The sequence below is a fragment of the Papio anubis genome, chromosome 8 (assembly GCF_008728515.1).
Source record: "Papio anubis isolate 15944 chromosome 8, Panubis1.0, whole genome shotgun sequence".
Lineage (NCBI taxonomy): Eukaryota > Metazoa > Chordata > Mammalia > Primates > Cercopithecidae > Papio > Papio anubis.
The window spans coordinates 80062254-80084269 of record NC_044983.1 but is presented as its reverse complement, the minus strand read 5'-3'; the positions used below and the strand labels follow the sequence as shown (position 1 = coordinate 80084269).

General features: G+C 34.9%; 1 protein-coding gene and 1 long non-coding RNA gene across 9 annotated transcripts in view; both read right to left on the bottom strand.

The window, feature by feature from the left end:
* RALYL (RALY RNA binding protein like) overlaps positions 1–22016 on the bottom strand; it is a 720856-nt gene that overhangs the window by 449432 nt on the left and 249408 nt on the right. The gene's annotated exons all lie outside the window — the stretch shown is intronic.
* Positions 2251–22016, bottom strand: part of LOC116276444 — a 42401-nt gene continuing 22635 nt past the window's right edge. Inside the window, exon 2 of the long non-coding RNA XR_004186010.1 lies at positions 2251–7428. This is a non-coding gene — a long non-coding RNA (uncharacterized LOC116276444). The remainder of the gene's footprint in view (positions 7429–22016) is intronic.

The window sequence follows — 22016 nt, the reverse complement described above, 5'->3', positions numbered from 1 at the left end:
CTTCCTGTTAGTATAACAGTGATAACAAATTCGGACGAGTGTTGTGTTAAATGAGTTAATTAATGTACAGTGCTCAGAAGAGGCATATGATTGATTACAGCTTAAAAGGTCATTTTTAATGTATTCAAATACTTTTGGGGGATCCTGCAATGGTCCAACATCTGTGCTAGGCACTAGGGAGCAACACCTCACCCAGTCTCTGCTTCAGAGAGCTACATGCCTTTCTCTCTGTCCCATTGGTCTCTCTTCCTCACTACATTTTAGAATTGTGTACATTTTACCCTGGGAACAGAAAGAAAAATACATCTAAAATAGACTGAAAGAAGAAAGAGGGTATGCCTGAGTTGAGTTCTGAAGAAACAGTATGGGCTACTTATAAGATAGATTTGAGGTTGAGGTTGGGGTACTAGGCAGAGGAAATAGCATGGCTGAAGACAGAGTGGAACTGAGATGAAACTAGGAAGATTCTAGGCAATCAGACTAGATGAACTGCCCATGTGTAAGTTCTGACGTAAATTATTTTCAGGAAAAATAAATTCCCAAGATACCAAGAGTTCGATAAAACAGATATAGAAATGTATATAGAAATGGACTTAAGGGTCATTTCAGCCCAGTTAATCTAGAGATCCTGAAAGCAAGAGACTGAATAATTGAATTGATTTGTTAATGTTTAAGAAAATAAATACATGTAAGAGAGCTTTGGCTGTTGGATTATTATGGATGTTTGTGATTGACTTTGTCTTCTATTAGGTCTAGGTTAAATCCATTTTTCAATATTTAAACCCTTAATGGCTCAATTCTTTGATATGAAGAAAACAGAATCCTATAAAAACTATATTTCCTCTGCAAATACCAAACTCTGAGCAATTTGGGATACTTCTTGCAGCAAAAACTCAGTACTTTTGGAAAATGGCTAAATCACAGATTTATTCTATTTGAACCTATTTTTCTTTGCTCTGATTAAAGGTTTCTTCTTCTCTCATAATGAACTCATTTTTCCTTTTGGAAGAGAATAATGCCACTTTTCTGATTTTGTATTCCACAGTGAATGCCTTATCTTTTACACCAGACATAAGGTATACCTTATGTAGTCTTGAAGCCCTGAATAATTTCAATTTAAAAAAAGGGTTAACATGAAGAAAGCATAGTCTGTTTTGAAGTGACATTAGCTGAACAATCAAAGGAGACCAATGAACTTAGCCAGAGATTTACTTACACAATAGGCCTCTACTTCAGAACTATTCCCCAATCAATGTTCCCAAATTCTGTGTGGTTCCTGGCTCATTTTTATTCCCCTTTGCATGGCAATGCATTTTATATTATACTATGTATAGTTACCCCAATTCATTCCATATAAAATAACTTGTTTCAGATTATGTGAATCTTTTATGCATTGATATAGTCTTTCAGAAGTGTGAAGAGTATTCTCTGCTTCTAATTTCCAGTACATAGCAAAACCTGCTATACACAGTTGTTAGCTTTTATTCATTCATAAAATAAAGATTTCCTGAGTACCTCCTACATGCTTTGCACTGTGTTGGGAATAGGGATTCAGAAATAAGTGAGACATTGTTTGTTTCCATAGACGTTGTGACTCTGTTGTGGGAGAGCCTTTTGGGATGAGAAGGTACCTAACATTGAATGTTAAAAGAGAGCTTCCTGAAAGAGTAGATGCATGAATTGTTTTTTTAACTAGATGCAAAGGCAAATGCCAAGTGAAGGAGAGCACCAAAGAGGTGCCCATAAAGCCTCAGCCAGTGCATGTGGCCTCTAGTTCATGGTTTTAACTCTAGTATCCATTTGGAACAAGGACTCCACTCAAACACAAATCGAGTTTATTTAAAATGTGAGGCTCTTTATAAATTGAAGGTAAATACTCTACACTTCCATTATCCCTTCCTTAAACTCATTGATCCTTAAAGATCTCAAGTAGTCTATGAAGCCTATGAAGTTATGTATAGCAGTGTGCATGTATGTGCTATTTTCTGGGAAGAACTGACAACCTGATGTCAGAGTTTTTGAAAAGGTTTGCCCTACCTCCTCAAACACAGAGCTTCTAGAAATATAATTCTTTTTCTACCTGATGCTAGTCACCACTTCCCCATCTTGCATCTCTAGAATATGACTCTGACTTTGGTCTAGCTAGCATTCCATCCATGCTCTCTGCCCTACCTGGAAAATAATCTATTTCTTCCTTGCTGATACCCATGTGGCACACACCCCACATCACAGTATATTCATTTTGTTTTCAGAAGTGCCCAGACTGCCTTGATACCAAAGATGCATTACTTCTGACACTGGAATTCTGGAAGTATATGAAGTCCATTTATTATAGGTAGTCTTAAGCATGACTTTATACCTTAATGATAACATCTGACCACCTTTCATGTTTGAGATTGAATTACCCTACCTCTGGATTTGGTATAATTAAACAAATAAAAATAATAGTACACAATTTTGTGAAATGGTAGGCAACATTTTGCTTTCACTTAAGGCTTTAAAATATTCTCTTTTCCTGCTTCTACCTATATGCTCTCAGAGCATAAAAGATTTTATTTTTTTAAGCCAACAAAACCTGTTGTTTGAGATAGTATTAATGAAACTAGTCAGCTTATTTAATTCATTTCTGAATAAGAGATGTTCAGTGTCATTGACACTGTGTCCCTGAATGCAGACAATATCAGCATCAGTCCAAGACAATTGTTCAAGATTAAATTAATTGTCCTTTCCTTTCTCTGAGTTGCCTTGGCACTTTGAATATATTTCTGTGATTGCAATCTCGTGTTTTGAGTTGTTTGTAAATTATATGTGTTTATTTCTCTCTCTCTCTCTTGTTAGATATTAAACTCTGTGGACCTGGACTCTGGTTTGGTCTTGTTTATACCAAAATGTGTTCTTGATTTGTAGCTCAACAAATTTAACTGGACAAATAAATCAATTGTATGATAAAATATTGCTTTCTCTCCTATCCTTATATACATATTCTCTCTGCATCCTATTTCCTTCATAGATATCATGTCTGAAGTAGACATATTGAAGGCTCCCCAGTTTAGGAAATTGTTAAGCACCTCTTGATATAGAATTATATGTGCTATTAAGCTTCTAAATAGCCAATAACTCTAATTATTGATATGTGTATATATGTATATGTTTATATATATGTATTTGCTTAAACTCTAATTATAGAGCTATTACAGTTGTATAGACATATACATATGTGTTTAAAAATGCTACTTGCTCAATGAAATAACAAAATATAATATCACATATCAAGGAATTATGAAGAGAATTCTTAGCACTCCAAAGTATCAAATTCTATGATCGTCTAATTAATTCTTTAGAAGCTCTGATGAGACGCAATAGGAAATACTGTACTGCATCTATTTTAAGCAGTGTATTCAAACAAGATAAACACAGCCCCCTTAGATCAAGAATATAAAATCCTGAAATGGGCTGAATTTCCCTTTAAGGAGAAATGCCCACAAACATCTTAATTATAAATATACATATATACACAAATTCAAAAATAAAGGCTTTGACTTTCTTTTGGATATTTTTATCCAATGATCTACCCCATTTTATATTTAGAAAAGAAGGTAATGAAAGAAATGTACAAAAAATACATAAACGTTTCTACACTAAATACAACAACGTTCACTGAACAATGCAATTCTGAAAGCTTTGGCAACATTTCCTTAACTCTTAAAAAAATTTCAGCTCTCTGAGACTTGTAAGAGAAATACAGGCATTATAGCATCTTCCTTCTAAAGAGTACTACCAACAGCTAATTCAGTTATAAATGTGTCATACTTATATTGATAACCAATGCTTACTTTATTTTTTACTAGTGAGATGAGAACTGAAATAATTTCCTAATATAGACAAAAAGAAAATATTGGACTTTCATAATTGGCAATAATGTAATCACCCAGAAGTTTTGACTTTAAATGATTACTGATACTTTTATACACTTTATAAAGGCTGCATTTTATTTTAGGATATAAATAGTATTAAAACAAGCAAAAAAAAAAAAAGAATGAATTATAAATCTAAAGACAATTGACTTGCCTCAAACTCTGGCAGCACATAACTTTGTGAGAGCTCTAGTTAGCAACTTGGGTGGAGGGGGGGGAAGCAGCATCAACAACAAACCAAGCTGTCACCCTGAGCAAAGCTGGAAAGGTCAATATGATGTTTTAATGGTTAGACAGACCGCCTTATGGGTAAGAAACTTTTTTTTTTAAAGCATGTATGGGGAAAAAAAAGTCACACTGCCCTATCTGTGGGTAACCATTTATTAAATGGGTCAAGGAACACGTATTTCCAGTAAGACTGTTGGCAATAAAGGGCACAGATTTGGTCTGTAATAAACATCAGCCTGATGCTCACCGAAATAATGCTGTCAGGCCTGCCCTTTAGAACATTGATCCAGTACTGGTAAATATCGAGTATGAGAACAATATAGCAAATACAGCCATGAGCATTTTGTAATTCAATTATAGAGAAAAACAAAGTACCAAGTAGAAAGCAAAGGGGAATGATAAGTAATGCCAAATATTCTTAATTTTAAGATGCTAGGTATAAACACTTAGCCATAAGGCAAATGTGTTAGCAGTGTCCCTTATTAACTTTAAAGCATTCATTTTGATCTGTTAGGAATGGCAAAATCCAATATTTAATGCAAAATTGTATTTGTTATTCTAAGCATTTCAATGCTCTCTTTCATTGTGAAAATTATCTAGTCTTAATTATATTGATCTTAAAGTGGCAACTTTTCCATCAGTTACTAAGAATTCAAGCCTGATAATCCAACACCTAGGCAAGGGATATTTTAAAATCAATTCCTAACTCATATCACTCAACAATTTGGCAAATACGTACATTCTGTATATACATTAAAATAAATATATGAGTAAGTTGAAATTGTCAGGTGAATTTAATTGATCAATGTTGTCTTTGGGCTGTGACCTGAAAATATATTACAGTCCTCAGAATTGGGGAACTTACTGTATCAAATTCTCTCTCTTGCTCTGATTTATTTTTATATCACTAGCTGAATTAGGGTAGTGGAGATGCTGAACTAAAAATGAATGTTTATGAAATATGACAAAATACTTTTAGATAATTACGTATTTCTTTATTTCACTAATAAAACCCAGAAAGATAGTTGGATTATTAGAGAACAAAAAAGTGAATTCAAGAGGATACTGACCCAAGGCCAAACTTTAAGCCATAAAGACTCAATTATATTCTCTTTGGCCAGAGTTAATCTTATTTACCTAAATAGAAATTGGAAATGTTTACTTGAAATATTCTTCCTTAATCTGCTAGCTTTTGACTTGCTTGTGGACCGCACCGAATTGGTTGGGAATGTAGAAAAGCTGTACTCAGTTTGCAGCTCCTGAACATTGAGAACAGACACCCAGACATAAGCAGAACCCCATGTATGAAGTAGAAATGTGCAAAAAGAAAAGGTTTATTATCAATTTTTTAATATCTTTTTTAAACATGAAATTTGGCAACTGTTATGTTGAGTAATTTGATGGAATCTTTTTGAAAATTTCACCCCCTTTGCCCACAAAATTCGCAAAATTAAGCATAATAAAACAGGACTTAAGAAGATGTTATTTTTCTGGAGTTTAAAATTAAATAAAATTTCATAAAGTGCCTAACTTTTTCGTGAAATACAAGTAGAAAGAAATGCAAGAATATTTTCTCTTTTATAGGTCTTCAAAAAAGCAATTTAATATTGAGTAAAAAAGAAAGATATTATCTGAACTGTAGGTATTGTGAAAATGGTGCTGCAAAAATTAAAATACTAGTTTGTGCCTCAGCCATAAATTACTAAACTAATTATCTAGTAGCAGGCATAACTGAATCATTCAAAGGGGTAATTAGCAATCAGACATAATGAGTACTGCTGCTATTTCTTGTCATACTGTATTTAGCTTCCGTGCAGCCTGGAGGAACTGAATTATTTCCTATCTTTCTCAGAGGGCATTACTGCTATATTGAGTGTATCAGCCCATATTATTACTCCCAGTAGTTTAATTCGTCACTGGACTGCACGTTTTTGATTTCCTCCGTCAAAAGTTTCCCAGTTCTCCCAGGCCCTTTAAAGCATCTTCTTAGTAATCATTCCTTAATATATATGTAAACTGCATCAAATCAAATTATATTTCCTTTATTAGTTTTATAGAATTCTGATCCAATAACACAAGCTGTATCATTTTAATAGTAGTTTCTGGAGCAATATCTGTAAGTTTTAATTATATATACAAACTAAATTATAGAACTTTTCATGTATATTTTAGATGCAAATCTACAACAATGCTATAACTCATTCTTTTTTTTTTTTTTTTTTTTTTTCCTGAATGCCTTCTATGCATTCAGACATGAACCTGGGACCTGGGACATGAAAATGAGGACGATATGATCCCTGAATTATGGATTTCTTAGTCTACTGAAGATTTAAATATTTGCAAAAAATATGGTACATGCAATAATGATGCAAGTGAGGGAAACTCTATGTATACAACATACTACCATATGTCACCTCCTCTTAGTGCCTTCTCATATTATGAACAAATTTCAAAAGATTAGATGGCAGGAATGCACTTTATAAAATGAATCAATTAAGGGAGACAGTATATTTCAGATAAAATATAAAAATTTAATTCAGTGCATGTTTTTCAGTTGAGATTTACTAAACATCCATTCTATGAAAATGCACGGGCTCTGAACCTTAGCTTCAAGAGGGTAAAGTTTGGAAATTCTGATTTAGAAAGTCTCAGGGGGAGCAAAGTTTCCAAAAGCTAAGCCAGGGAGCCAGGATTGGGAACCACTGTGTGAAGGCACTAAACAGTTAAAATGAGAAAATCCCTTTTTCAGCCCCTAGATTTAGTCAAAGAACATACAGGGACATTCAAGGTAGAGGCAGAATACAACCATAAATGAAAGGGTTTTTAAGAGAGAGCTTTGCGAGCACTCAAAGAGGATCTTATACTTTTTCTTTTCCAGAAATAATCAAGGAACATGACACCCCTGCTCTTCCTGCTGTAGAGGGTGCTAAGTGCTTCAAAGCTCCCCACTGTTGCCATTTACTAAGGGGACTTCACCTCCTGCAGTCCTGCTCTGCCCTGTATTAAAATAGCAATGAACTGAAAGAAAAAAAAATAAGAGAAATGTAAATACACACAGATTTTAGGAGATGCAAACTTAATGTTTTTTAAGGACTTATTTTTTAATGTCCTGAGAGGAGATCACTTTGCAATTAGCACAACAGCAAACAAAACAAAACACAAAACAAAACAAAACAAAAACCTAACAGTTAACAAAGCCCTGTGCTACAAGCTTCATACTCACATTCCGTTACCTGAATGGGGTTGGACCACATGCTTGCTGGATACTTGCATATTAACATGACACCTGAGGATAAAAGTTATCTATAATTAGGCTGCAGATTCTGAGGGTTTTTTGTTCTGTTTTGAGGAATGAAAAGTAAAGAGAAAGGAGAAGAACCTAGCATGACCAGAACACCCACTCTATATCAAGCATGGTGCTCAGGGTTTTAAATGCATAGAGGGAGTGGACATACATAAAGCTCATATATCCCAAGATTTTTAGATTATAAGAGGTGAGGTCCCCAAAACAAAATGTACAAATCTCTACAAGTCAAAAAAGACATGCTACTTGTTCTCCTTGTCTTCATTTTGCGGTTTTTACCTAACTAGAGTCAAGGATTCCACAATTCAGAGAGTTAATAGAGGCGATACTCCTTGAAGTTAATTCCTTACTGAAGAAAGTGTCTAGCAGTGCTTTGTTACATGACAATCCTATCAAGTGAATAACCCTATATGAAAGTTTTTCATCATCTCTCTTCATAAGTGGCGCACTATATAGTGGGGGCCAGAAATGTAATTGAGGTAAGAGAATAGGTGTCTTTTTAAAAACTAACATTCTTTTTAACGAGTCATCAAATGGAAACTGTCCATGAGTTGCACATCATTTCAAACATCTCAACAGCTAAAACTGGAGCACGCTTAAACTCTCTGCCCGCCACAGGTACAATGTTATATGACTTGTATTTGTGCATACAGACTCACTCATGCTTGCACACCTCCACACAAACAAAAGCCATACATACAAAACACTTACGATATGACACTAGGTAAGTGTGGAAGGGTGGGCTAGAGAGTGGTTGCTAATAAAGATAATAATCTCGGCCACTCCTTCGCTTATGGAGTCCCTTACCAGTAATTTGACAGAATACTGACATTACCCCCTGATCACTCGTGTATAAATTTAACTATATGTTATATGCCAAATGATCTAGTAAACAAAATCTTTGTCTCAAAGATTACCAGGCAGTGCTCGCTCTCTCTCTCTCTCCCGTCACTCTCGCACTCTCTCTGTTGCTAATACACAAAACCTTACATATTCTTCCCCTAGCCCCTATAATATTATACATTATAATGTGTTCACTTCCTCCATGTCAGTCTTTCTCACTAGAATCTTAAAACAGTTTTCAACATGTGGAAGGTGAACCATAGATCTTCTTTAATGAACAAACACATAACTGCAAGGTCAGCTCTGGCTATTCATACTAATATACCCGAAAAAAGTACCATGTTACTTTGTCACATCTGCCTGAGCAATCAGAACCAGTTCTCTGTACTGAGCTTCCCACAAAGTGTCCTCATTCAATCCCAAATTTCTTGAAGCAACGAGAATGTAATGAATACACCGTAGTCATTCAATAAATATTTTTGATGTAAATGAAGGAATGAATGGATGGAAGTGTATTAACCATGAGAGGGCAGCCACCCATTGCTGTTGTTCGTTCCTAGCCTGAGACTGATTTATTCTCTCACATGAATCAGGCCTAGGATAAGGCAGAGGTTAAAGGGAGAGACTGGGCTCTGGGCCACACATTGTGGGCCTTTGCGTGACCTGAGACATGGCATGCTGAAACAAAAGTTAGTTCCAAGACCAGGCAGGCCATGCATTTAGGTATCACGCAAAACGGAGAGGAACCCAGGAATGTGAAAGAAAGGAAAGCAGGGATCCAGACACGAAGATTCAGAACTGGAGTGTGTCCCTGAGTAGGTGAAGAAAGTGACAGCTGCTCCCTAGAAGAGTCTGTGTCTCAGTCTTCTTGGAGCAGGTGGAACCGAAGTCCTCAGAACCAAATCCAACAGCAGTTACACAGGTCATAAAAAACAGTCCCGGATATGTTAATTAGGGCCGCAAACTCAGATGTGTCCTGGAATCAGACAAGTAATATAATGAACGGAAGCAGACCTGTGACAGAAAATTTGGACTGATGGGACCTGGGGTGGAAAAGGGAAATCCTGCCCTGCATTTTAAGCTTTTGAACATTTGCAGCCTGTACTTTTTGACTCTGGCAAAATGCTGGGTTGCGTGTGAATTATAGGAATAAAATATATTAACAATTTTTATTGCAGTTTTGGTTCTCATATTACCTGTCAGTATGACATTGCCAAAATGCTTTTGGCCCTAAGGAATCTTGGATAACAGAACTGAGAATCAAGCTTATTTATAACTAATAAGTGGGGAATGGGAATGCCCCCTGCATGGCACCCCCTCAGCTCCTGAAATTTCATATTCACTTTGGACAGCCCTCCCTCTTGACAACTTTATATTCACAGCCTGCCCTCACCAAAGTCCCTATTCCATCACCCCACAGACATATTCTTAATAACCAATACTCAAGTGAGCCAGGAAAATATGTTATTTCCCACAGATGTGTTCATGCAGAGACTAAGTTGATTTAATGCAATTATCTTATTAAACATGACAAAATTGACATACCAGGAAGAAACATGACTTGCTCAATCCCATATAGATGGTCCATGAGACAGCAAAGATTAAATCCAGGTCTCTTAATTAACAGTCTATTATTGAAATAACCCTAAAAAGCCCTTTCAGAGCTACATCCATGAATATAACGATTCTGTAATTTTTCTTTTTTTTGCACTCAGTATACTCTTTCAAGCACACAAACACAATCCCACTTATACACAGAACATAATGCTTTCATTTAAAAAAAAAGAACTATGATTTTTTTTTTCTTTCTTAGATCTTCTCATTATGTATGCTACTTCCTTGAGGCATGTGGAAACAATACACATGAATAGTTTGCAGAATAAAACAGAGAGGAGCACCATGAATTTCGAGAAATATGAGCACATATATCAAACACAGGGAACACATAGAATATAAAATAAATTATGTGCATATCTTGGAATGTCAACCAAAACAGCTAATATAGCATATAAAATATAAAATAAGGAAATCTAAATTTGTCCTTTCCTCTTTTCCTTGATATTTTCAATATAAATTTGAAAGCCAATATTTTAAAATATTACATAAATCTTTAAACACTAATCAGAATCAAATATTATCAAATATTGGCCTACTTTTTAAAAAGTAGAATTATCAAAAAAGAGAATACTATTACATTACTATATAAAATTATATATAACTTTACTTGTGAAAAATTAAAGACCATACACAGGTGACTTAGTGTGGCTCCAAAAGAAATACAGAATAATTGATGTTGTCACAAGAGGGAGCCCATGTTTTTCAATTAATGCAAACACATTGAAAGTAAATGAAATGAAAGTAATTTAATTCAGACAAAATATGAAGCTATATATTTTATAATTCATTATTGATGACAAAATATAAATTATTATTAAATATCAGTATTAACCACTCTCTTTTTTTTAGTTTATCTGGATGGAAAATGAGAAAACCTTTTTAATGATTTATTTTCCAAACAAACATAGAACTATGATATGCAGGAAGCAAAAAAAACACGTAATAGTTTTAATACAAAAGTTTAAAAGGAAAATATATTGTTCTGGCAGTGTGCAATGAAAAGAGAGACTAGTTATCTTCTGTTCATAATTATATATTAGATATCCTTCTAAATTAACTTCAATTTTTTCTAGAACCACTATTAAGTGGATGGCAAACAAAAGAAAAAATACTGATTATAAAGTCATGTAACTTCCTACAATTTATATAGACTTCAAACATGTTGCAGATGATAAATACATACACTTTGTCACTTTAAAAATTAAAATTAAAAAACTTCATGAAACTTCCTAAAAGATATTTAACGTCTTTGAAATTAAGTTTTCTGCATCTAAAACAGAATGTTAAGCTATCTTTCTACATGGTAGTGAGAATTAATGTGATAAACTAATAACACCCGGAGCATCAGTGCCTGGATTTTGGTCACTGTTAATAAATGGCAATTTATTTCCACCTTTTGAGTAAACATTAGAGACATAGTTCTAATAATAAACACTTTTAAGTTCCTTTTGTAAAAATAAACACTTTACTGGTGTTTAATTCACTGTCTAAGCATTAATTTTCATCACTGGTTTCTTTCTAAGTTCTCAAAAGAATAACATACATTGGACATTATAATTCTTTCACCTACCAAAAGCTCTCATATCCATTTCTGAGTAAATTAAAGCTGCCAAAACAAAATGGCATTTTTCAACGTTTATCTTACTCGGTCCTTCTGAAGTGTGTTAAGTAATTAAATTACTTAAATTTAATTTTCCTCTCCGATCATTCCTCTTATTTCTTGCATGGACTCTTCTCTCTTATTAATGGCTTTACCCAGATTTAAGCCATAGCCTCCTTGTTTTTTCCACTATATCTGTGGTCTCTTGAAATATCTTCTTCCATAGTTTCACTACCACCTCTAGAGTGATAAAATAGGTAGACAAATGGATGTGCTAGAATGATCTATCTAGCATGCATATCTAACCATTTCTCTTTCCTGCTGAAAACTCTCCTGGTATCCTCCTTACGTACACAGAAGAAGGCTAACTGGGGGATCAAACAGCATGTTGTTTTTTCTGGTTCAGATACCCTTGATCTACATAATGTTTTGTCTTGATGTTCTTGTTTTGGGTGTGTGTGGTGTTTTTCTTTTCTTTTCTTTTTTTTTGACAGGATCTTGCTCTGTTGCTCAGGTTCGTGTGAAGAGACATGATCATGACTCACTGCAGCCTCAAACTCCTGGACTCAAGGGATCCTCCCGCCTCAGCTTCACAAGTAGCTAGGACTATAGGCATGCACCACAATGCCCGGCTAACATTTTTATATTTTGTAGAGATGGAATCTATGTTGCCCAGGCTAGTCTCAATTTCTTGACCTCAAATGATTCTCCTGCCTTGACCTCCCAAAGTGCTGAGATAACAGGCATGGGCCACTGAACCCAGCCTGTTTTATGTTTTTTATTTGAATACTTTTTCACACAAAGGAAAAGGAGATAAAAGAGAAAAATTCACTCCTCTGGCTTTGGGTAAAAGTTAGAAAAACTGACAATATTGGACACATAGTATCTGTTTCATCATCATTCCCCCTGTTCTCTACCATTTTGCTGACACTGGAGGTTGCTATCATCAAATCTGTGTTATTTTATTTATTAGGATGTTATTAAGAGGTAGGTGAAGCATTTTTTATATCCATGCCTATGTCGGAAGTGGAAATTTTAAACCTAAACACAGGGGGTATGTACATCAAGATAAACTCAAAGAAGAAGATACTGTACCCCCCCAAAAAACTTAATAAACCTACATATAATTAGGCTAGCTGCTTCACTTAGCACCCTCATGCCTGGCTCCTATAGGCATCAAGATTGTGATCACAAGGCTGCATGTGAGAGCATGCTCTATACCAATCAAGGGACTAAAGGTTTTACATGTGCAGACTAAGTAGACATGCATTAAGCTCATACATTCCAAGCTCTTCAACTGTGATGAGATTCCTTGTTCATATTTGCATGACAAGGCATCCAACCAGCTCTAACGCTCACTGATAAATTTGATGGATATTTTGGGCTGTGAGATGTGAGTTTCCAAACATTAACTGAAAATAAAAATCTCTGTGATGTGCTAGTTACTCTCCTTGTCTTCATTTGGAGCTTTTTACATAACTAGGGTCAATGATTCCCTAACCCAGACAGTTATAGAGGCAATACTCTCTGTGACGTTATTTCCTTATTGCAGAAAAAGACAACCTCTACTCACTCTTCATTAGGTGGTACCATTTACTTCCCATGTAATGTTAGTTTTATCAGTTAAAGTCTCTGAATATGAGTTCCTCTTCTGAAAATAGGCAATAACATTCACCTTATAAAATTGTAGGAAGAATTAACTGACCAATGTAGTAATATAAAAATGATAGCTGACTTGTACTAAGTACTAACAATGTGGCCACAGACTTCTTAGCTTTGCAAACATTGACTTAGTTAGCCTTCACAACAACTTCATAAGGTAGACTCTTTCACATCACTTCCCTTTATGGATAGAAAATTGAGGAGTAGAACAGGAGGTCACATACAAGAGAAGTGTGAGAACAAGTTCTGAAAGCCAGGCATTTTGGTTCCACAAACCATTATATTTTACACCTGACCGATAAAAGATGCTGGCTGTCACTCAGTAAGAGGAAGGTAGATTGGTATGTCTGTAGCATGACACATTAGTTCTTTTGTTGCCTGAGTGTTTTCTGTTATTCCCTGCTCTGATCTTTCCAATACAACAATAATACATAGACTATCCTCTGCCTCCAAGCTTGCAACCAAAAATGTAGTTCACAGTTTCCTTTTGCTGTTTCCTGTGAGGGAAGAAGCATTCCTACCCACCCTTCAATGCAGCACAGGAATTATTGACTCGACATCTGTCTCTCTCCTTCCAGAGGAGCTCTCATGGAAACTTTATCCCATGGTTGACCATAAGCACCCTGAAGTTAGGAACTAGGTTTTATTTGGTTTTGGGTCTTCACAGCCTTTCATAGATCCTCCTATGTAGAAGACAGCAAAAATGCTGGTTTTAGGAGGAGTAAGAAAAAGAACAGACAATAAACATTGTACAAAGGATTTACTACTAGAGAAAATAGATTCTATGTACAGCATTTAAATTAGAAGCATTCAATTAGAACCAACTTGTGAGTGCTAAAATAAACTGATCCCAATTTAAAACCTGAACAGCCATAAAATAGTTTGTTACCATTTAAATTTAGCTATGTTATCACAATGATGTATATTTATAATCTTTTTTCATATTTACACAAAAATGAGTATAACAAGAAAATTTAAATTTTAGAGGAGACAGAAAAGGAAAATCACATAGGAGAGTAACAAACATCCCAAATGCATTTCCATGGCTCTTCCTCCATTTCTTTCCTTTTGCCTTTGTTATTGCTCCCTGATATCCAAATGTTCAGCGATATTCCCTTTTATTTAAATAGCATTTCATTGTTCTCATATTATTTACTTAATGTTTACTTTCAGCTCATTTTTAAGCTGTGAACAGGGGAATAAATATACCTATATGCGGCTGTGGGCAAAACATTGTGTAAATTGTAACCTAGAGAGGAATTTCCAAAGCCAGCCTTACAAATGCCCCAATGCTAGTCATGAGATATGAATTGCTATGGGCAGTGAGATGAGGAATTGACGTATATGCTTAAAGAAAACAATGAAAACCCCTTTTTTGAATTTAGATAAGCTACTACAATTTTTATTAATATTACTGATACTTAAATCAATCATAATGTGAACAAATTTGCCGATTTGATTTGGCATAGGTCTAAGGATTTATTTAGTGCACTGCTCTTTTCCTCTTTATGGTTCCTCTATCTCCGACAGTTCCCTGTGCCACCTTTTCCACAGATGTAAATACATGATTGTTCATGCCTGAGGGCTTTAAAGCAAACTCAAAAAGAATAAATATTTTTGTAGCTAGCTCAAAAATAAAATTATTTTTCAATCTCTAAATCTGACCTTTCAAAGCTTTCTTCCACTTTATTGTTACAAACATAACAACTACTATTCTAATCCTTATCCACCAATCAGCAACATTTATCCATTCAGTTGCTAGACTGGACTCTGTTTTCTCTCTGATATATTCTGAGGCCTAAATTTTGGGCTCCCTCCACCTCAGTGCCTTTGACAAATTACGAACTACTTGAAATCAGAAACCATTTCTTATTTACTTTTGAATCTGTAGAGATCTCACATTAGCACAGAAAATAAAATTAAACACAAAAAATTTCTCCCCTGGGAAAATCTAAAGTAAAGGAGAAAATGTGAAGTCTTCTTAAAAGAAAACATATAAATTTGTAATTCCAAGTTAGTTTAAAGACTGTTTCATATGTTAATATGCTTTAAAGTATCATTTATTATTAAAAGAAATACCACTATTACATACCTATTAGATTGGCAAAACATATAAACAAACAAAATCCTGACACTAGTAAGTAACAAAGAGAATGTGGAACAATGGAAAATTCCATTCATTTCTGGTGGGAATAAAAAATAGTAAAACTACTTTGGGAATAAGATTTTTTTTTCTTTTATATTGTTAAACATACACTTACCATACAAACCAGAAATCCCACTTGTAGAGATTCAATCAAGTGAAATGAAAACTTATGTTCACCTAAAAACTTTTATGTAGCTATTATGTAGCTTAATGTAGCTTTGCTCATAATCATCCAAACTTGGAAACAACTCAAATATGCCTCAACTAAGAATGAATAAACAAACTGTGTGATATCCATATAATGGAATACCGCTTGGCATAAAAAGGAAAATAATATTAATACGCGGAACAAGGAACAACATAGACGAATCTCAAATGCATTATGCTTAGTGAAAGAAGAAGCAAGACTTAAGAGAATGTGCTTATGTTTATAACATTCTTGCCAAGATAAAATCACAGGTACAGAAAACTAATCAGTCATTACTATGGGCTGGGACACACAGTAGATTAATTATAAGAGTTGCTGCATTTCCTGAGTGGTTGCCATGTACCTGCATCTTATTCAGTCCCTCCAAATCATTCCTATACAAAGTGCAAACTCTTTTTTTCTCCATTTTACAGAAGCCACTGAAGTTTTAAAAAGCCACAATTTGAACTTAGCCCCTTGCTGTTAATCACTTCACCATTTTGTCTCTCACAGAGTTAGGGACATGCCAAAATTTCAGATGTCATGAGAGTGACCACTGTGAACATTATCAAATACATCTTTTTAGTACTTAAAGAAAATATATGCATAAAGTTATGAAAATAAATATCAATACTGTCAGCCAGCTTAAGACTTCCAACTATTACTACCTCCAACTCTAACATCTAAACTTGTTTGCATGAAATGAGGAAAAATATTTTCTTTCTAAAGAAATTTTGTAGTAAACTCCAACATTCTTCCTTAATCGTAATGACTTACAAATGTAAAATAATATGGAGATATTAATAATTAACTGTGATTTTATGCAATTCTGACTTAAATTTTGTTACTGAAAGCAATTATAACTGCACCTTATCATTATGCTTACACTAGTTAAAAGGGTTTGAACTCTTGGGTAACCAGTGAAGATTACTGATATGCATGAGCAAAGGATTAAGTATAAATCCAGCATAGCCAATCAAATAATTTTTGAATTATAAAGAAATCTAAGTATTAACACACTTACAAACACCTTTCCCTTAATTGTGAACATAAGAATTTCACAAGTTACTCAATTTGACTGAAGAAAATGCTAGTATACTGAACTGTGTTTTAATTACTAAAATCAGGAGCACAGATCAATAGAAATGATGAGCAAAAGAAAATCACATATATGAAAAAACAACAAAACATCACAATTAAGCTAATCTCCATAATGCAGAAAATAAATCCTGAAAACAAAATGACAGATGATGCATGTAGCTTAATGGAATAAGATTCCCTCAAAAAGGATGATCCAAAAGACAAACTAAAAGAATGCTTATATTAGACAAAATACATATTGGAAAAGTATTCTATCAAAGTGCACTTGTTTGTATTATTTATTTCTAGTATATATTTAATCAAGTTTGCCACCTCTGAACACATCCCCTGCGTTGTACACAGCAGGAACATTCCTACCAGGCAGAAACGAGAACACATTAGAAAAAAAGGGAGCAAGCTGGAATAAAAATGACTCCTGTAAGTTGAAAGATCTCTATAAGGAGAACTACAACACACAATGGAAATACATCATAGATGGCACAAATGGACAAACATTCCACGTTCATGGATTTGAAGGATCAATATCACTAAAACAACCATACTGCCCAAAGCAATCTATGCATTCAACACAATTCCTGTTAAACTATCAACATCATTTTTCAAAGAATTAAAACAAAATCTAAAATTAATGTGGGAACATAAAAGAGCCCAAATGATGAAAGCAATCCTAAGCAAAACAAAACAACGCTGAAGGCATTGCAAACACACACACACACACACACACACACACACACACACACACAAAAAACACAGACACATAGACCAATAGAACATAACAGGGAACTCAGAAATAAAGCTGCACACCTATAGCCATCTGATCTTTGACAAAACTGAAAAAAACAAGAAATGGGGAAAGGACTTCATTTTCAATCAATGGTGCTGGAATGGTGGGCTGGCTATATGCAGAAGAATGAGACTGACCCATTACCTTTTAGTATATACAAAAATTAACTTAAGATGGATTAAGTCTTTAAATGTAAGACCGCAAACTGTAAGAATCTTAGAAGGGCCAGGTACGGTGGCTCAAGCCTGTAATCCCAGTACTTTGGGAGGTAAAGGTATATGGATCACTTGAGCTCAGGAATTTGAGAGCAGCCTGGACAACTTGGCAGAACCCCATCTCTACAAACACCAAAAACAAAACAGCTGAGTGAGATGGTCTATGCCCGTACTCCCTCCTAATTGTGAGGCTGAGGCAGGAGGATGGCTTGAACCCAGGAGGTAGAGGTTGCAGTGAGCCGAGACTGTGCTACAGCCCTCCAGCCTGAGGAACAGAGTGAGATTCTGTTTCCAAATAAATAAATAAATAAATAAATAAATAAATAAAATAATCCTAGAAGAAATCCTAGAAAACACAATTCTGGACATCAGCCTTGGGAAGTAATTTATGGATATATCCTCCAAAGCAATTGAAAGAGAAACAAAAATTGGTAAGTAGGAACTAATTGAACTAAAGAGTCTCTGCACAGGAAAAGAAACTATCAACAGAGTAAACAGACAACTTACAGAATGGGAGAAAATAATTGCAACTAATTTGACAAAGGTCTAATATCCAGAATATATAAGAAACTTATTCAACAAGAAAACAGCAATCACCACACTAAAAAGTGAGGCCAAAGACGTGAACAGATACTTGTCGAAAGAAGACAGCAGTGGCCCACAAATATAGGAAAAACTGTTCAACATCACTAATTGTATTAGGCTGTTCTTGCATTGCTATAAAGAAATACGCGAGATAAGGTAATTTATAATGAAAAGATGTTTAATTGGCTCACAGTTCTGCAGAATTTACAGGAAGCATGATGCTGGCATCTGCTTGGCTTCTAGGGAGGCCTCAGGAAACTTACAATCATGGTGAAAGGCAAAGAGGGAGCACATCACATGATGAAAGCAGGTGCAAACAAGAGAAAGAAAGGGGGAAGGAGAAATGCCACACACTTTTAAACCATCAGATGTCTCGAGAGCTCACTATCATGAAGACGGCACCAAACCATGAGGGATCCACCTTCATGATACAAACACCTCCCACCTGGCCTCACCTCCATCACTGGGAATTACAACTCAACATGAGATTTGGGCAGGGACAAATATCCAATCTATATCACTAATTATCAGAGAAATGCATATCAAAACCACAATGAGATATCATTTCATAGAAGTCAGAATGGCTACTATTAAAAAGTCAAAGAACAACAGATGCTGGCGAGGCTGCAAAGAAATGGGAATGCTTATGTGCTGTTGATGGGAATTTAGTTAGCTCAGTCATTGTGGAAAGTAATTTGGATATTTCTCAAAGATCTTAGAATTACCATTCAACCCAGCAATCCCTTTACTGAGTAGCTATCTAAAATAAAGTAAATTGTTCTACTAGAAAGACACATGCACTTGTGTGTTCATCACGACACAATAGCAAAGACATGAAATCAGCCTACGTGCCCATCGATGGTGGATTGCATGAAGAAAATGTTATACATATATCCCATGAAATGCTACACAGCTATAAAAAGGAATGAAATCACGTCCTTTGCAGCAACATGGATGCAGCTGGAGGCCATCATTCTAAGTGAATTAATTCAGAAACAGAAAACCAAATACCGCATGTTCTCACTTACAAGTAAGACCTAAACATTGGACACAAATGGACATAAAAATGGCAGCAATAAACACTGGAGACTACTGCAAGGGGGTGGGGAGGGGGAAGCAAGGGTTGAAAAACTCTTGGGTACTATGATATCTCCTTGGGTGACAGGTTCAATCGCACCCCAAACCCCAGCATCATCCATTATACCCATGTAAGAAATCTGCACATATACCCCTTAAATCTAAAACAAGACTTGAAATTATTAAAATAAATAAATAAATAAATAAATACATTGTTCAGATGGTAGATCTTATGTTAAATGTTCTTACAACAAAACAGGAGATGGGGCATATAGAAACTTTTGAGGGTGATGAATATGTTTATAATAATCTTGCAGTAAAGTTTCACAGATGTATGTGTATGTCTGAACTCATCAAATTATATACATTAAATATGTATGCTGTTTTTATATCAATTATACTTCAATAAAGCTGTTTTAGAAACTAAGTTAAAATGATCCAAGAAGCACATCCACCACTGTCTTCCCAAACAATAAGTCGTTTAAAACTTCAAAAAAAAAATTAGTAACTCCTATGATTGTTGAAAAGACACTCTTTTTTTTAGTGCCTCTGCAAAGGTTTTATTTTTTGTTTTTAAAAGATATCATAATGTGAGAGGTTCTCAATATAAAACTGATCTCATAAAAAAGGGATAGGCTGCCTTATATATGCAGTAAATTCTGAAAAATCATTTTGGATCAGAAGCACTCATTCATTTTTAAGGAGTTTTATTCTTAGCTTCCTCTAACCCTCTACCTCTTCAATACTGCTTGGTTTCTACCGAGAAGCAAACGTTTCCTTTTCATTCAGCTGTGAGCGTTCTGGAGTTCTGAGCCTGTCTGGGAGTAGGGCTCTTAGTCATCCATACCAGAATCATCTAGAGTATTTAATAATTTTTAATCTTCTTCAAATTGCCTAGATCAACTACTTCAGACTTATTGGAAATGGATTTGGGAATCTCTAATTTTTTTATTTGAATAGGTTTTGGGAAACAGGTGGTGTTTGGTTACATGAATATGTTTTTTAGCGGTGACTTCTGAGATTTTGGTGCACCCATCACCCGAGCAGTAGACACTGTACCCTATGTGAAGTCTTTTATCCCTCACCTCTGGACACTTTTAATCCACAACAACCATATTTCTAGAGAAGAAAGCATCCTTTCTATCCAATCCTGCATCTCCATCAGGGAACAGCTCTGAGTAAATCTAAGGACAGTAGGGAGAGTAGGAAACACTGGGTCCTGCACTGAAACACAGTTCAATGCCTTATTTTTAGGAGTGAAAGAAAAGGCCAGTTCTAGAACTACGGGCTAGTAAGATTCAGGGAAGAGGGGCTAGCCTTAGTTTCTTTGATGAGTATGGTAGTGATTACCCTGAATATTCAATTCCTGGGAAACAAGGCAAATGTAGTTCTGTGATTAAGATGACAAGCTTTAAATACAGCACTTCACAGGATCCGATTTTGTTACACTGTGGGTAGTAAAAAGTAATTGTGGAACATCACCAACTTACAGTTACTTATATTAATGTATGTCTCTAGAGTTCATTAAAAAGTCCCCTCTGAATAGAGTTTCTTTCCCCCTTTTTTCTCTAAAATTTCTGAAAACTACTAATTATTATTTAGTGTTCTTTTTGGAGACTGATCTGAATAAATATATTTAGCAGCATCAATTTGTGCATTGAGAAAAAATTTCATCCAAGATTTGTAATATTTCTACCAACAGAGGGATAATGCGATGTCTATACACTAAATGATTTTTAGAGAAGGGAATCACATTCCTTCTCCCATACAGAAATAAATTTGAATTACATATAGCTATGAATTCTAATATCTGTGTAGGCTAGTAAGCTCTGGTACAGAGAGAAATAATCACAGTGTTAGAATCACAGAATCCTCCACATCAAAGAATATAAAAGCTTTCTTTTTTCCCTACTAGCTGTTTTTCATACTCTTCAAAGTTCCTCAGATAAAGACAGTACATCCTGTAAGAGACTAATGCATTCTCCTTCCATCTAAAAGCCGAATGGAGCAATTGAAGAGGTCATGTCATATTCTTGAAATGGTTATGTTAGTGTGTTCAAATATCAGTTGTCTCCTTTGCATTCATTACTTTTAAGACATTATTACTTGAAAGAATAGGGATTACTATATTGAAATCCAAATCAATATTGTCAGTTTGATCAAGCATATTATACAGTCTGGACAACATAGCAAGACTTTGTCTCTACAAATATATATATATATATATATATATATTTGCCGGACATAGTGCTGTGCACTTGTGGTCCCAGCTACTCAGGAGGCTGAGGTGGGAGAATTACCTGAGCTCAAGTAGTTGAGGCTGAAGTCAGCCATGATCTATTTTTTCTTACCTCGAGAAAATTACCAAGTTGGAAAACAACACTGACAGTAATTATTTGATACGAATACTCTTTGATTAATATTCTTGAAGTTTGCTCTTAGAGAAAAACATTATCCACATGAGTTTATGGCTAAAGTATAACTAGCACATACAAACTAAATATATTCTCAGTGTGCAACATGTTTTGGTATCTGTATACATTGTGAAATGGCTAAATCAAGCTAATTCATGTGTCCGTCACCTCATATACTTTTGAATATTTCACAGGGCTTTCTAGAAAGGTAGCTCCTTAGGTAAGAATCTGTACAAAAACAAGTTATTCATGCCTTGTGCTTTGTGTTGAATTGTGTCTCCCTCAAATTCATATGTTAAAGTCCTAACCCCCAATATCTCAAAATGTGACTGTTTGGAG